Source organism: Polypterus senegalus, chromosome 7 (genome assembly GCF_016835505.1).
Source record: "Polypterus senegalus isolate Bchr_013 chromosome 7, ASM1683550v1, whole genome shotgun sequence".
Taxonomy (NCBI): domain Eukaryota; kingdom Metazoa; phylum Chordata; class Cladistia; order Polypteriformes; family Polypteridae; genus Polypterus; species Polypterus senegalus.
The window spans coordinates 53,656,075-53,674,298 of NC_053160.1; the positions used below are offsets into that span (position 1 = coordinate 53,656,075).

Genomic DNA, 18,224 nt, shown 5'->3' on the forward strand with positions numbered 1-18,224 from the left:
TAATACTGAATAAAATAAAGTGTCCATTTGTCTTTTTAACTGATAACCTGGGCTTGTCTGATTTTCACAAGTTTTTCGAAAACAGGCTTAAGTGAAGGGAGTGCAGAGAGGAATATATTTTAGTTTGGTGTGATTAAACTCATCGAGAATTTCTTTGCACGTGTCCATTAAACAAAGCAAGACGAGAGGTTCTGTGATTGTGTGAGCTTATATTTGGCAATTCAATGAGCAACAAGACAATAAATGGAGTGCCTGCTGGCTTGTTGTCCAAACACACTAGAATGTTTTCTGTAAAGCCTCAAGATTTTTTTATTTTTTTTTTGCTTTGCGCTCTCCCCCAACATAACCTATTGTCTATGGGGGATGGAGTGAAAGCTTCATCCAAAATTTCGGTCTCTGGTTTTCGACAGATCTTGTTTTAGGGTCCCATGATCCAAACCCACTGGATCCAGCTGTAGACCTCCTCAGTTCCATGATTCAGTAGTTCCGCTGGATAGCCAATTGAATTGCAGGTTTTTGTCATCTGGTTTACTTGACTTGCATAAATCACTCAAACAAGCAACTTTCCATCCATTTTAGCCTTTCACTTTAAAAAATGAAATTATTAAATACAATGATAAATTTATTGTGTTAGGTAATTAGAAAACACTCTTTAAATTCAAGTGTTTGCATACACGCATAGTTTGATAAACTAAATAAACCAAAAACCTGTAGTCAAATGTCCTTTTCAATCTGAAAATACATTTGAGATGTGACACCACAGTAGTGGATTTCAGATTATGGTTTCTAACTCAACTTTAAGTGAAGTGTTACAGCAAACAAAAAGAACCTGTAAAACTTCCAAGTAGATGTTTTATTCAGCTGTACATCTGTTATTAAACCTATTTAACCCAGGAGAGTATTGTGGAAGCTTAGCCTGTTCTGGTGGTACCTTGTTGCCAGCCCTTTGATCAGCAAAACAATGCAGGGCTAGTCTGGAATCACCAAGTGACCTGTTCCTGCTGTTAAAATGCCATAATATCCAGAGAACAAACATGTAGAGATTGAGGAGGGATGGAAACTCCACAAAGAGAGTGACCAGGCCAAAGAGTCTTCATTAGTTCTAACCACTGTGCTAATTGTGTCTTATGCAAATTTTCAGAATTTAATTCCAGCCGAACACGAATGTCATTGTGAAAGCTAGGGGGTGTCAGGGAGCCCCAAACCCCGAACATGAACACACAAGACAGACCTGGGTTCAAGCAAAGGGTATTTTAATATTAAAGTACCTTTTTTATACAAGCACAATTCACAAGTCACCTTCTCTTTTTCATCTCCTCTCTGTACTGCACTGCTCTTCTCCAGTCAAATGTTGCTCATCCCCCTCCCAGCTCCGACTCACCTGAACAAGGAAGTACGGACCCTTTTATTGAGGACCTGGGAATGCCAGCGCTGTTGCACGGTGGATGCACTTCTGGGTCACAAGGAAATGCCACATAGCAGGGAGTACAACACCTTGCAGAGCTCTTTTGTGGCACCTACAGACTCCAGCAGTGCTGTGTTGCCGGACTTCAATTCCTGGAATTCCCTACTGGTTTCTGGACAGATGCCGATATTAAGTGCCACTGCCATCTAGCAACTGGGAGGAATGAACATCCCCCAGAAACAGTCCTTCCCTGACCTCCTCTTCTATCCAGACCAGGGATGGTGCTACACTTATTTCCAGTTGGGACGCCTGTCCATTTCTTTGGGGCTTCCCGTCAAGGTAAGGAACCATCTTCCCTATTGGTTGGGATGTCTGTCCATCCATTTAGGGAACTTTGTCTGAGTATGACATCCTTCCCCCTCTCAAATCTGATACTTTTCTGTCCAATCAGGGCTTCCTGTCTGGGTAATGTATCTTCCCAACTCCTTGCCACGATGCCCGTGTGCCACCAACACCATTTATTGTATTTACTGTACTGTAGTAATTTGAATTAAATCATTTAAATGAAACCATTGTGGAGCACAGATTTAATTAAGAAATTATAAAATAATTGTTAACTAAATACTTTTTATCCTTCATTTTTGTGTTTCATTATAGCTATGCCTTTTTTGAGTTGTTGTTGCAGTTCCATCCTGCACACTGTGTGTGAGCTCTGCAGGCAAAACGTTTACACCAATGCACTCTTCTTAAATCTGTAAACCAAAGGTACAGCAGAATGTGCGCACTAACCACTACCGGAAATGCCATCTGATGTTACCAAAAGGCAACTTTGAAATTCTCAGGGCTACCATCATGACAGAAATGAAGGATGATAAAAAATTAGTCAATATGATTTATAAATGCAAGATTTATCCAAATAAGAAAATCAATCTGGTGAGCCTTCTTCTTGCTTACAAGGTAATGTGTGAACAGGATTTGTGATGCTTCTCTTATTCATTTCAATTCTAGGGTCTCAAAAGCTTCCATCAATTTAGTTCAGTCCATTTTATACAAAGTGCATTTGCTTTGGTTGAAGCCAATGTTTTTTTAATGCTTTCTGCTTAAACATACACTTTCATTTAATATAAAAAACCTTAAAAGAACACATCACTTTAATGTTTGCTTTAAAACTTATCTGAATAGGTGTATGCAGTAGGCAGTATATTGTATTTCAGCCATAATGGTGAGCGATTAAACAATGACGATACATCAAAACGCAACTCAAAAGTCTAGCCCTCCAGCCCTCTTGCCAAATTATCCGGCGCCTGCCACTAGTGCTTTGACAAAGGCTCTGCCCCTGGGGACAGTCTTGAAAGTGTCAAACATTGATAACCTTAATTAGTCTGTCAAAGTGTCACTTTGCCTCGCTGGCAATTTCAAACCAGTGAATTGCACTTTTTTTTTTTCAACTACTGTAGTGCAACACAGTCTTTATGCTACAAATAAGGTATGCTTATGGCTGTTGGTGTAGCAGTTTTGAGGGGTGCAATAAAATGATGACATGCTGCAATGAAAAATATCAAAAGATTGTATTCTTACAATGTTTTTAATTACCAGAAGCAAAGGAGTAGCTTTGACGCTAGTTCACAAATGTCAAGCAAGAAATAATTACAGAGAGAATAATTATTTATAATGATTCATTTTGAAAATTAGCTTTAAATCAATATCTTGTTTGGGTGGCATTGTGCCTTCAGCTACAGTGGGATGCAAAAGTTTGGGCAACCTTGTTAATAGTCATTATTTTCCTGTATAAATCGTTGGTTGTTACGATAAAAAATGTCAGTTAAATATATCATAAAGGAGACACACACAGTGATATTTGAGAAGTGAAATGAAGTTTATTGGATTTACAGAAAGTGTGCAATAATTGTTCAAACAAAATCAGGCAGGTGCATTAATTTGGGTACCGTTGTCATTTTATTGATTCCAAAACTTTTAGAACTAATTATTGGAACTCGAATTGGCTTGGTAAGCTCAGTGACCCCTGACCTACATACACAGGTGAATCCTATAATGAGAAAGAGTATTTAAGGGGGTCAATTGTAAGTTTCCCTCCTCCTTTAATTTTCTTTGAAGAGTAGCAACATGGGGGTCATAAAAAACTCTCAAATGACCTGAAGAGAAAGATTGTTCACCATCATGGTTTATGGGAAGGGTACAGAAAGCTGTCCCAGAGATTTAAGCTGTCTGTTTCCACAGTTAGGAACATATTGTGGAAATGGAAGACCACAGGCTCAGTTCAAGTTAAGGCTCGAAGTGGCAGACCAAGAAAGATTTCGGATAGACAGAAGTGACGAATGGTGAGAACAGTCAGAGTCAACCCACAGACCAGCACCAAAGACCTACAACATCATCTTGCAGCAGATGGAGTCACTGTGCATCGTTCAACCATTCGGTGCACTTTACACAAGGAGATGCTGTATGCGAGAGTGATGCCGAGGAAGCCTTTTCTCCGCCCACAGCACAAACAGAGCCGCTTGAGGTATGCTCAAGCACATCTGGACAAGCCAGCTTCATTTTGGAATAAGGTGCTGTGGACTGATGAAACTAAAATTGAGTTATTTGGGCATAACAAGGGGCGTTATGCATGGAGGAAAAAGAACACAGCATTCCAAGAAAAACACCTTCTACCTACAGTAAAATATGGTGGTGGTTCCATCATGCTGTGGGCTGTGTGGCCAGTGCAGGGACTGGGAATCTTGTCAAAGTTGAGGGATGCATGGATTCCACTCAGTATCAGCAGATTCTGGAGACCAATGTCCAGGAATCATTGACAAAGCTGAAGCTGCGCCGGGGCTGGATCTTTCAACAAGACAACAACCCGAAACACTGCTCAAAATCCACTAAGGCATTCATGCAAAGGAACAAGTACAACATTCTGGAATGGCCATCTCAGTCCCCAGACCTGAATATAATTGAAAATCTGTGGTGTGAGTTAAAGAGAGCTGTCCATGCTCGGAAGCCATCAAACCTGAATGAACTAGAGATGTTTTGTAAAGAGGAATGGTCCAAAATACCTTCAACCACAATCCAGACTCTCATTGGAACCTACAGGAAGTGTTTAGAGGCTGTAATTTCTGCAAAAGGTGGATCTACTAAATATTGATTTCATTTCTTTTTTGTGTTGCCCAAATTAATGCACCTGCCTGATTTTGTTTGAACAACTATTGCACACTTTCTGTAAATCCAATAAACTTCATTTCACTTCTCAAATATCACTGTGTGTGTCTCCTATATGATATATTTAACTGACATTTTTTATCGTAACAACCAACAATTTATACAGGAAAATAATGACTATTAACAAGGTTGCCCAAACTTTTGCATCCTACACCCCTTTGTTGAGTGTGCACATGCACTGTGGGCTTGTATAAATTTTTCTCCGGGTTTCCTTTCAGCCTCCCAAAGACATGCAAGTTAGCTTGATGGTCAGTTCTAAATTGGCCCAATATAATTAATTGTGAGTAAGCCTTGTAATGAACTGGCACTTTACCCTAGTCTGGTTTCAGTCAGTGCTGCTGGAACTTTAAGTAAATGGAGTAAGTGGATTTGGAAAATGAATGAACTTTTGCCTTCAAATCATGTGAAAATGTGGCTTTCTGACTGCCACACCTATCCCTTTCACTAAGCAAAGGTTTTATCTTTTGATACTTACATTACCCTTTGGACTACAGCCCTTGAAGAGCTTTGGCCTCCCTTATGATACTCTGTCATTCCGATCTATCGGCTGCCCTCCTTCTCCATATCCTCACACCTAACTTCCTAATGTTCTCCTCCACATCATCCTTCTGTCTTTTCCTGAGTCTTCCTACTTTTCTTCTTCTTTTTTGTGATTGGGTTATTTGTCATTCACTTTAAATGCCCCAACCATCTTAATCTTGGTATATGAATATTGCTTTTTTCAGTTATGGTTGCTCCCATGTATCTAAACTCACCTACCCTTCCAAGCTCATATTGACTTATCCTGACTCAGCAAATTTGTGCTCATCTTTTGTGTTGATCATATATTTAGTTTTATTATTATTAATAGCGAGTCCCCCCTTCCAAGTTTCTTCTAATTCATTGAAACCCTCTTCCTCTTGTTTCATTGCTGGCTATCATTTCCATATCATTGGGATAGGCTAAGACCTGGAGAGACTATTATTATTTCCTATGCTTCTGACTGCCGTCACACACAAACAATTGGAAGTCAACCTCAGGGCTTGTTTGATAGTAGTTACTCTCTGAACCACAGGTTGGCACTGTCATCTAATGCCTCCTTTCTACCTCCATCTGCAGAAAGAATGATTGATGTACTGGCCTCCAATGATGTCACTTCCATTCTCCAGTCTACCAAACCTGCCTCATCCTCTGCATTACCTTAAAACCACCACCTTGAAGCAGTCAGACCGATGACATGTTTTTGTACAGCATCATAATATATGGGATCACTTTGATGCCCCAGACCTTAATGATCTTTTGTTGTCTATTATTTTACACTGCTTTCTCTAGACACAAAAGAAACAATGAGCAGCTATTACGTCTCCCTGTCTTTGTCTTGTTTTTACTTGAAAGCTCTGAGATATTTTATTTTGCATCTAACCTCTAGCTCTGATGTTTATAAAGGTCATTTCTTTTAGCCATATGAATTTCCTTTTAACTCCATATTCCCAGATTACTGGAAAATAATTTGTGCCTAGACACAATGCCATATGTTTGCATACAATCTATAAATAGCTGGTGCAAACTGATGTCGTCCTCATAAAATCTTTCTAATATATTTCTGACAGAGAATATACAATTGGTGGTGGACCTTCCACCTCAAAATCCACATTGATAGACACAACATTTCTTTCCTGTACATGGTGTGAGTCTGTAGGCAAAAATCTTGGATAATATTTTATATGTTACATTAAATGGGAATATGCCACGGTAATTCTGAAAATTTATTTTTGTGGATATGCTGGATAATGGTTAGTCCCAATCCTTGGGCATCTAGTCTTTATTCCACATTTCTTTAATCAATGTGTTTATCACTGTTGTCAGCTCATCTGTGACATTCTTCAAAAGCTCAGGTGTTTTGAGGTTCTCCCCTGGGGCTTTATTATTCTTAAGTTCCCCTATGGCCTTAAATGTTTCTTCATAACTTGGTTCCTCGAATGGTATTTATGGATGCTCCACCAATTCATCAATCTGATCCAATACATCTAGTCAATGACAATTTCTCAAAATATTCAGCCCACCTATCCATAATTTTTTCTTCATTTCCAGATATACCTCCATTCTTCCTTCTAGAAAGCCACCCTTGGTTAGAAACCTTTTTTTATTTGCCCTGTTCTTAGATACATCTTCCTTGATTCCTTTCTTTCCACAAGCTGCTCTGTCTCTTCCATATCATTCTTCTCTTTCACTCTGTTTATTAAGCATTATCACCCTTGCTTTATTCCTTTTCTCAACTGCCAAGCCTAATGCTTTTTCCGTTGTAGTTGTTACTGCCTGCTTAATTTTTCATCTATTAATAGTCCTTCATTCACAAACGTTTGCTCTAATATTTGCCTCCATATTTTTGGTATCTCTTATTTACAATGACAGTTTTTAACTTATCTTTATTGTACTTCTTTTGTTGTTGTCCTTTTATCACTTTCGTCAGGGAGATGTGCTGCCTGTACTGCACACTCACCAGAAAGTGATCTGCATCACAATCAGCACATCTTATACTGCTCAGTCTGTTACGGCAGATACATGCCTTTTATTAATCATTATGTGGTGTGGTAAGAAATTAAGTAGCAGACAGAAAAATATTTGGGGATGGCCACCCATATGCTGAAAAATCAGTAAAAGGAGAAAAAAAACCCGTCTTTACAGATCGGAGTTCACAATTAAACTGAGTGACAGGTTGTGTCTTATCTATAAATATGGTGGATAGGAGGAAGAGTTGGATTCAGGGTAGCTGGAACAGGAACTGATGTGGCAGAAATGTGGATTCTGGGTAACGGAAATGATGTCATCAAGGTTTGCTGGAAGTGATCTCAATAGTGGGTGGGCTGGTGGTGATGTAATTGAGAGGTAGGGTCTTCGGCTGAACTGCACAGGAAAAAAAGGAAAGATCAGATGAGAGCACCAGCTCACTGGTCTGGCTGACGAATAGCACTATTTGAGCCTGTAAACTGTCCCCCATGAGCATGTGACAGTGGTTAATTTGATTCCTGGTTGTTTGATCTAGGGAATACCATGTTACTTTATGGATTCTTTTGTGCCGAAAGCTACTGTACGTACTGCTAATTGATACTTATAAAGTAATGCTGCTGTGAAACCCACAGTCTGATTTCCATTATCATTGCAGGTATCATGAGTACGTCTTTTCTATGGTTGGTCTATATGCTTCCTTATCGATTAAAGCATTTAGATCACCAATTATTATTTTAACGTCATTTTCTGGAGACAAGACATAGGCATATTCCAGCAGTTTATAAAAACTTTCTTAGTCCTCTTCACTGGCCTCTTCTAAGGACGTGTATACATGTATCATGTTAAAGAACTTCGCTTTTATTCTAAAGATACAAAACCTTTTGTTTATTGCCTTAAATATGAGGACTTACTAACTTTGCTGCCAGAATAAAGTGAAATGACAAAAAAAAACCAATGTGAAAACAATAAAGACCTACACCATGTTGCATAGTGGCTGTAAGTAAAATGTCTGAAATACAACAACAACAACATTTATTTATATAGCACATTTTCATACAAACAGTAGCTCAAAGTGCTTTACATATTAAAGAATAGAAAAATGAAAGACATAATTATAAAAAATAAATCAACATTAACATCGAATAAGAGTAAGGTTCAATGGCCAGGGGGGACAGAAAAAACAAAAAAACTCCAGACGGCTGGAGAAAAAATAAAATCTGTAGGGATTCCAGACCATGATACCGCCCAGTCCCCTCTGGGCATTCTACCTAATATAAATAAAACAGTCCTCTTTGGATTTAGGATTCTCACGGAAGGGCTTGATGATGATGATGGTCACGTAGACTTCTTCCTTTTAATCCGTCCATCATTGTTGGAGCATCATGAAGCTTTGAGTAGGTGGAGGTGGCACAGGCCACCACCACAAAGAAACCGGAAAAAGAAACAGAAAAGAGAGTAGGGGTCAGTACCGATTTTAGAGCCACCATGAATAGTTGTTATGATGAATTGAACATACAGAGTATCAGGATTAAGTTAAATTACGATTAAAATGAAGTTATAAAAAGGCCATGTTAAAGTAATGTGTTTTCAGCAGTGTTTTAAAGTGCTCTACTGTATCAGCCTGGCAAATTCCTATTGGCAGGCTATTCCAGATTTTAGGTGCATAACAGCAGAAGGCCGCCTCACCACTTCTTTTAAGTTTTGTTCTTGAAATTCTAAGGAGACACTCATTTGAGGATCTGAGGTTACGATTTGGAATATAAGGTGTCAGACATTCCGATATATAAGATGGGGCGAGATTATTTAAGGCTTTATAAACCATAAGCAGAATTTTAAAGTCAATTCTGAATGACACAGGTAACCAGTGTAGTGACATCAAAACTGGAGAAATGTGTTCTGATTTTCTTTTCCTAGTTAGGATTCTAGCAGCTGCATTCTGCACTCGTTGCAAACGATTTATATCTTTTTTGGGTAGTCCTGAGAGGAGTGCGTTACAGTAATCTAGTCGACTGAAAACAAACGCGTGAACTAATTTCTCAGCATCTTTCAGTGATAAAAGAGGTCTAACTTTACTTATGTTTCTTAAGTGAAAAAATGCTGTCCTAATGATCTGATTAATATGTGAAATAAATACAGAAACACATACTAACCAAGCAGGCAAATAGGAAGCTGCCTGAAATAACATCATAAGTGATGAAAAAGATGACTAGTGTGATATACTAAAAAAACACCAATAAATGTATGATTGTACTGACAAATTTCAGATGTGCTGTAAATGTTTGTCCATTGTTATAGAAACTGTTCTGCCAAAGATTAGAAGAGTGGAATATGAGATGAGACATGGTCCAAAACAGTCCAGAAAAGCTTGATTGTAAACATCAAAACCAAAAAAATAAACAAAATCAAAGTCAAAACTTCAGAAAATATAGCATCAAGAGCTAAACACACTGAACAACAATTAAAATATAATAGAAAGTTTGGTTGCATCTGCAGTGTTGCCAATACAGGGTGGTCCAGATCTAATTATGCAGATCCAGATCGTCTGGACGATTTTAGTTCGGTGCAAAGACAATTCTTCATGTTGTCAGTTCGCACACTTCTCGATGGTCCGGGATTTTTCGGGGGATTTTCTATGTAATGAACTTAAAAAGTTATAGCGTAATGAAAATTGCATTAGATCTGGACCACCCTATATTTATACCATGAGAGCAGTAACATCATGAGCTACTTGTTGTTCTCATATGGCAATGGGATAGCAGCCTCAAACAAAAGCTCATAAAAAAACCCATAAACAAAACTAGCATTGCAAAAGATGGGAAATTTTTTAACAACTACAAGATGAAAACAAAAGTTAAAATAAGGCATAGTAATAGGTTTTCTATAGTAAAAACCCATTATTAATACAAGCACACAAAAAGGAACTCAAAAAAAAAAATAAAACAAAGGCTGGTTATAACACAAATACAGTAAAAAAAAACTGGCAGCTAAATAAATAAAATAATGAAACAAAACACTCAATAGGTACCTGTACATTTGCTGCATGATGCACTCTTAATGAATTTGCATGTTTATGAAAGACACTAAACAAGGCCAGTTATTGTCTTTTAACACAATCTCCCAAAGATGTGCAGGTTAGGTTAACTGGTGATTCTAAAATGGCTTCATGTGAATACTTGCGAGTGAGTCTATGCAGACCCTGTGAGTGGTTCTGCCTTACACCTCATGCTGCCGGAACAGGTTTAGGACCTGAAGTTCTCACATGAAAGACTTAGAACAGTAGCATGCCAGCAAATTAGTTATAGCCAGATTAGGGAATTGGTTGAAGCAAAGACAACATAGACAATATTTTTATTCTCTATTTTAAAATAGTATTTTTAAGATTGGTTAGTCCTCAACTGACCTCAAATATCAGTTAAAAAAAAGGCACAGAGAAGTCACAGAGTGAGGGTATTTAGTCACCGTATCATGTTACAGTCCAAACAGATTGCCCAAGTGTTTGCTTTTTTAACTAAATCTCACATTATTGCAGGCAGATGGGAAGCATTCCTGATAGGACAATCCTCTTGTGCAATGTTACTTATTGCACTAAACCAATATGCACTGAGAAAGATGACCTATTTGGTTTCATTCAGGAGATAGGAAGGGGTTAGAGGATACTTTGCTAAAATTAAATTGAAAGGTTATGGTGTTACCAAATCTGGGAAATGACAAACCATATAGTAATTGACAGCTATATTCTTTCTTTTGATTAGCTTTCAATATAGGCAGAGCCATAATAAATATATGGTGTCACAAGGTGGGGGCACTATATGTGGGAAACATTTGTTAAAATGTGTGTTTGTTAGAATCAAGAAGGAATTTCTTTTTAATTTACTTATACTAACCCATTTTATACAGGCAACTCACCTGACATGGGAAAGGCTTCAGACTGCATTCATCTAATGTTTGCTCCTTGACCTTAAGCAAAATGATTTGTAAATATTCCCATTTGCAGTACAATTTAAGCATTGCAAGAATATGGACCTGTTCTTCTTGGCTTCAAGTACTACCATGTTTACTAGATTTTTACCACTTCTAAACATCATTAAAATGGTCACCATTTCATCTTCTGTAAAATCTTCCACAGTATTGCTTATTAACAAATGTGCTAAGATCACTACATGATTAATTATGGCAGATACTATAATAGATGGTACACCCTCTTTGAATGATCATGCCATCTTGTCACCTTTGTTACATTACTAGCTCAATGTCCAGTCTTAGCAAGTCAGAAGAAGCTCACAATATCTTTTAGTCCATGATGATTTAAACATGGATGATAATGGAGAAAAGAAAACTCAATTAATGGGACTCAGTGGAGTGATTTTAAATAATATGGCTGTCTATGTAAAACTGGTAACATATTACTTCTAGTCAGAGGGTTTGTCAAATGAGAAGACTGATCTCTTTGCCTGAATATATCAGATTACATGACTAGGAATCCCAAGGCATGACAAATGACATGACTCTGTGTAGACTTTCCATCACAGTCTCATTTTCAAAGTATTGTAAGTTTGTCCCTTTTTCCAATAACGTGCTGTCTGACAGAACTGGTTCTGTACAAATGCTTTCCAGGTATGGCAGACAGCCTCAATCTCTTTTTTTCTTTCTTTCAGTAATGGTACATAAAACACAAGCATCTTTTATGTTTATGAGGTTCAAAACAACTGCATTCCTTATTCCGTGTAGCTGCATTACATATATTGTGCTTCTGGCTGAGCACTCATTGGTTCTCAACTCTTGTAGACACAGAGTATAGAGTCTTCGAAATGTAAGAAGAAAATCAGATTATCCAAAAAAATCCCACATAAGACAGGGAAGAACAGGCACTTTCCATATATATCATGGCAGAGTTTGAATCCGGAGTAGTATTAAACAATGTATTATGGTGCAGCTGCGGTGGGTTGGCACCCTGCCCGGGATTGGTTCCTGCCTTGTGCCCTGTGTTGGCTGGGATTGGCTCCAGCAGACCCCCGTGAACCTGTGTTCGGATTCAGCGGGGTGGAAAATGATTGGATGGATTATGGTGCAGTCATTGCAACACAATTATAGTTTAAATTAAAAAAGCTTTACAACCTTTTGTTTCTGACTTGTTCCCATTACTGGTCCGATCCAGCTCCTTAAGTTTAACAATGGATGGATAAAGCTTATATTTTAAATATATATATATATATATATATATATATATATATATATATATATATATATATATATATATATATATATTGTCACAATAACGAGACATAAACAGATAAAGGTTTGGGGCAGCCACCTGTATAATATGGTATCCCGGCTGCAAAAGTCATTTTTATCAAATAATCAGCACTGAAGTGCATACAACTGAGTCCAGAACAAGACTGAGGGAAAAGGGAAAAAGGGCAGGCTTTTAAAGGGGAAGATAGGAAGTGAGGTCATAAGGATTGGGCACATGTTCTTCAATCATTGGATCAAGCCCGGACGTGACATCAGAGGGGCTGGAGCTGGTAAGGTCTACTTCCATTGGCTCGGTCCCCGAAGTGACGTCAAGAGAGGCAGGTGGAATCTCCTGGGAATGGTCTACAGGAAAGGGAGAAAAAGAGTCAGTGCACTCTGCCACATCCCGGCATGCCTCAGAACTGCCTTCACTCAAGCCCTTTAGTTGCCTCCCATGCGCACGTGTGTGACTATATATATATATACACACATATTCCCTAGGTCCTCATATGATGCTGTCACCATTGCCAGGCATGTAAGCCTCTAACATCCTGAGAACAACAAAAGTTATGTTAGAATGTTATTTATTGATTACAGCTCTGCATTCAGTGCTGTGGTACCATCAAATTGATGGACAAGCTCATCGGTCTGTCTTCCAAAATCTCAAGTCTGAATTGAGAACTGCATTTTCAACGCATTCATTTCAAATACAAGACCCCTCTGGGCTCTGTACTAAGTACCCTGCTTTATACCGTCTTCTGTTAGCTCCCAGAATAACAACAGTATCATCCAATTTGCTGATGATGCCTCAGTTATTGAACAGATTACCAAGAGAAATGAGGCAGCGTACAGGAGGGAGGTGGTAAATCTGGTAACATGACACCAGGAAAACAATGTCAAAATAAATGTCAGTAAAACCAAGGAGATGTTTGTAGACCCAAAGAAAAGGAAAAGGCAGCACACAACACCGTACATAAGTGAAGTGGAATTGGAGAGGGTACATTTCTCAGTGTTTATATCAGTGAGAATCTTTCCTGGACACACAACATTATTCAAATGGTAAGCAATCTTAACAGCACGTGTACTTCCTGAGGAAGCTAAAGATATTTGGCCAGAATCCTTAGCAGCTTTTAACACTAGAATTACCACAGCCTACAAAAAAACTCGTAAATCCGTCCCACTTTAAATCGTTTCTTAACCTTCCTCTTATGTTAGCTTTCTGTTACTATCTCTTATGTTAACGGGTCGGTTTTGACCTGTGTCTTTAATCAGCCATATTACCCTCAAAACAATTATTTATCATCCAATTTTTTTTCCTTACCTCTTGGTTACTTTGTTACGCTTCTTTGTACATTAAAAGAATGTTTTTAATATTTTTGCTGTGACCTCATGAGCTTTTACTTTAACAGCATACCTCTCGTTTTCAATTTTTAAAAATGATTAAATGAACATTAAGAGAATTATTTAAAAAAATAAAAGGTTGTTATGATACCTGACTATTACTGAGGGGTATTAGAACACATCTCTTAAATAAATTTGTTATATATATTTTTTATTATAATATTAATTACTATAGTAACATCTATGGTGTTACGGGTCAAATTTGACCCATATATATTTATTTCAAAGAAAAAGGCAAAAAAGTATTTTCAAAAATAACTTTAATATAAATGGAAAGCTAAACAAGTAAATCTCAAAATGTGGATTTGCAAGGTCAAACAAACAACGAACAATCAAGCAAATCAAACCAATAGAAATGAGGCACTAGTTCCAAAAAAGGTCTCTGTGTGCAAGAACATGCATGTGCATTTAGATGCATGTGTGGCAAAAAGTGACACTTTTAGTGTGTTCTTTGCAAATATATTTTTTGCAGTAGAAGCAGAGTATGTTTGTTTTTCTGTCTTTATTGCTATGGCAGACCTGACACCTCTTTCTTTTAGAATCAGGTGGCCTCAGTGGGGTTGTGGCTGTGGCGGTTGATGTTGAGGCAGTGCTGGCCGAAGAGGATGCTGGCACTGATGCTGTTTGTGTTGCTGATGGTGTGGAAGGAGTGCTACGTGAGCTCTGCAGCTGTCTGACCAAGGCTGCAGCGGCTGGGTCCCGGGGCACCCGTTCCCTTCGCTCAATGTGTGCCTTGACAAGGGAACTTCCTAACTCCTCAAGAAACATTCTCCGTTTGTTTTTTCTAGAGTTCCACCCTAGGTGAATGTGGGTTCACAACACAAATGCATTGTATGCAGACACATCTAGAATGTTATAAAACACAACCATTGGCCATCTCCTGGTCATTCTCTGGCAAGTGTAGGTGGCAGTCAGCATGTTCAGGTTGTCCACTCCACCTTTGTTTTTATTATAGTCCAAGATAATTATGGGTTTTTAGTTACTTGCTGATGACACAGCTGTGTCTTTGTGAAAAGTGGACATAAGTATCACACTCCAGTGTTTTTTTTTGGACAATATGAAACAATCGTGGTGGTGTCTGTAAAAGCAAATTTTGAAGAAAGTGGAGCCCTGTCCTTCACCTGCAATATTTGGCAGGCAGTTCAGGTTTATTTTTTTTACTGTGCCCACCATGGTAAGTTTCCACCTGAGAAGTTCTTGTCCAAGGTCATAGCTAGTAAAGAAATTGTCACATGTGATATTGTGACCCTGCAGTCCAGTAGTCATATCGAGGACTACATGTTTTCCTTGATTTTTCTCAGGAATGCCACTTGCATGTTTGCCTGTGTAAATCCGTAGATTCCATGCATAGCTGGTTTTTGCATCACAGGCTGTCCAAATTTTTATGCCGTATTTTCCTGGCTTATTAAGCATGTACTGCCGGAAAGGGCATTTTCCACGGAAAGGGACAAAACGTTCATCTCTGGCCCTGGGTTGAACATCAGTGGAAGGAGCTGCACCCACCTTTCCCAGACATCCCTGATGGGAGCAAGCTTGTCAGATTTTTCTCTAGTTTCTCTGTTGTCAAATCTAAGGACTCTTGATATCATTCGAAATGACTGAAGTGGCATTGTTGCCCGGAAAATATTTCTGCTTGTCGACACATCCCAGAGACTATCAGTGGCCTCATTGCTGGATTTGTAAACACCAGCAAGAAGACGAACACCAATATAAGCATCCAGGTATTCCTCATCAATGTCATTCCACATGTCGCCATGAACCTTTTTTTCTTCAGGGTTTGTCATAGCAATCATGGCTTTCTTTAGTGACAATGGCATAAACAAATCAAAACATGTCTTGATGTCACTTACTCTCGTCACAGCAAACCTTGCGATTCCAGGGGTCATTTTGATGACATTTGCAGCAGCTGCCCTGCCATGCAAGTCAGGAGGTACTGAGCTCCAACAGATGTTACCACTTTTGGATTGGAACGTTTCAGCAGGAGTAAGTGCAGCTTCAGCATTGGCGACCTCCTCATCAAATGTGTCTGTGCCTTCTGGTAGATACTCTACAATGTCTTCCTCCTCAGAAACCTGCTCATCTGTATCACTATGCTGTCCTATGTCCCCTGCCTCATTTTTATAAAACATTTGATCCAGAGCTTGGCTTACTGTAAATCTTCTCATTTTTGACTGCTGCAAACAGGAGATGTGTACTGTACTCTGCAAGTCACCAACGCTAAACTAAATTTGTCTTATGCAAGCCTTACATGTCTGAACATGTCTGTCTTTGTTTGTTTGTTTTGTTTGTTCAGGTAAGGAGACACACAGGCAAAGAGAGAAGCCCCTTAAAGTGTGTTTATGATTTTTGTTTTGACCCTAACTATTGTTTTATAACCTTAAATTATAACTGGGTCGAAACTGACCCTACCAACACAAAGGTAATAATTTTCACCAGAGCATTTTATAATTTAGTACAATTGGGTTTTTTTTTTTTGTTTTATTTAAATTAAATACAGATTCCTGACAAAGTCAAAAAGCCTTGATGCAATAAACAAAATTAGGTATTTGTTTTATGCATTTAAAAAGTAAAACGGGTCGGTGCTGACCCTAACACGTTCTAAATTGGTGGGGGGATGGAATAGCCGGCTGCTTCTAGCTTCTCTTTATCAGCACATATAGAGGACAAAGGACGCTGGCGGAGAGCTGTGAAGGGATTTAAGAAGCGATTTAAGGTGGGACGGATTTACGAGTTTTTTCGTAGGCTCTGGTAATTCTAGTGTTAAAGGTGTACTACTGGGAGCATTCCTTCCAATGCCATCATAGTCAGGTTTTGTATCTACTCTGTACGGGACTGCAAAGACCAACAGCTGGTGCTCAGGGTGGCCCAAACCATTTTAGGAACAGCCCTTCCATCTCTTTACTATGCCAGAGTCATTGGGAGGGCCCACAAAATTATAAAGAGTAACCCCAAGCCACAGCACAGTTTAGTTACACTCGTACCAGACGCTACAGTAGTGTGAAATCAAGGAATACATGACCATTGAACAGTTTTTACCTACAGGCAATTAGACTTGTGAATGATTCATATTCATCATCTCACAATACCCAACTTTGCTAGCACATATGCCCAACCAGTAATTTACCTACTCAAATAACCTTTTGAATTATCACTATCACATTTACATTATATGTTTATGTAACACTCATGGTATTTTATTTGCAATATATATGCTTACATTGCACTGCTGTGTTTACTATGGAAATGTGTCTATTGACTGTTAGCACTTAAATTATATTTTCTTGCATTTCATTTGTATGTACTGATGTCAGGAAGAACATGCAGAGTAAGATATTCATTGTAAAGTGTGCCAGACTGTTGACTGTGTATATGACAGTAATGTCTTACTCTTATTCTCTCTTATATCCATTTTCAGTGGAGGCCTACACCCTGTCCTGGAAGCATTGAATGTAAAGCAGCATTTAGCTCTAGATGGGACCCCCTGGTCATCATATTGCAAACTCGTTCATGTGGTTAATTTAACATACACACATCTTTGAAAGGTGGGAATAAATTTAAATAATTAAATAGACTAATAAGAACCTGCAGACTTCAACATTGGTAATAATCAGTTGAAAATAAGAAATGAGCCCAAGTTCCTAGAGATATAAAACAGGATTACTGCCCAGTTTGCCTTCCTGCTGTGCACTTTAAACAAATATATTATGATTATTATTTTTTTTAATCCTTCCAGTTTCTGCTGATGCTATAGACTGTTAATCTCTTGGGAGTCCACGTGGCATTCAGTGGGTTTGGAAAATGAATGCAAAAAGAAAAGTTTATTTTCTGAATGTTATTACAGGAAGATTATCTATAATTTGCTACAGTCCCTTCCTTGACTTTGAACTCTTAAGGAGTCTTTAGAAAACTGAACCCATAGCTGAAAAAACATAACCTCTACAGAGCAGGGCATTTTTGAGGCCTTCTAGCAAACACAGCTGAGAAAGCCTCCATGAAACACTTTGAATTTTGTAGAAATGCCTGGCTGTTACCAGACTCAGAGTTGACTGAGTTCAAAAGTTCGGACAAGCAAGTGAATGCAGAAGGAGGGTTTGAACTTTCAGTTTTTTGGAAAACCTTCTTAGCTAAGGGGCACAGTTCAGCCAAAACATGTTGGACTCCTGATTTCATGTGTTCTCGTCCATGTCCAAAGCTAATCTGAATGGTTGTAGAAACCAGAAAATTGCAGGAAATGACTGTATTTCAGGTTTAAATATTTGGGTTTCTTTTTGATGGATGGATTGTGGGCTGTGTTTCCCCTTAATCTGTATTAGCAGAGCTTCTGTGCATGAATCCTGTCATAATCAACATAATTACATGAAGTCTTAAAAAGGGATTAACTGACTACTAACTTAATTTCTGAGAAAAATGAAACAAAAATTGAAAGTGCCACAATGTGGCAAGTGTTTGCATACACAACAAGCTACTGGGCATGCTTCTA

The 18,224-nt window shown here is 38.4% G+C and overlaps 1 pseudogene; it reads right to left on the minus strand.

The window, feature by feature from the left end:
• Nucleotides 1-9,835: 9,835 nt before the first annotated feature.
• Nucleotides 9,836-15,909, minus strand: LOC120532023 (annotated as a pseudogene).
• Between the last annotated feature and the right edge of the window lie 2,315 nt (nt 15,910-18,224).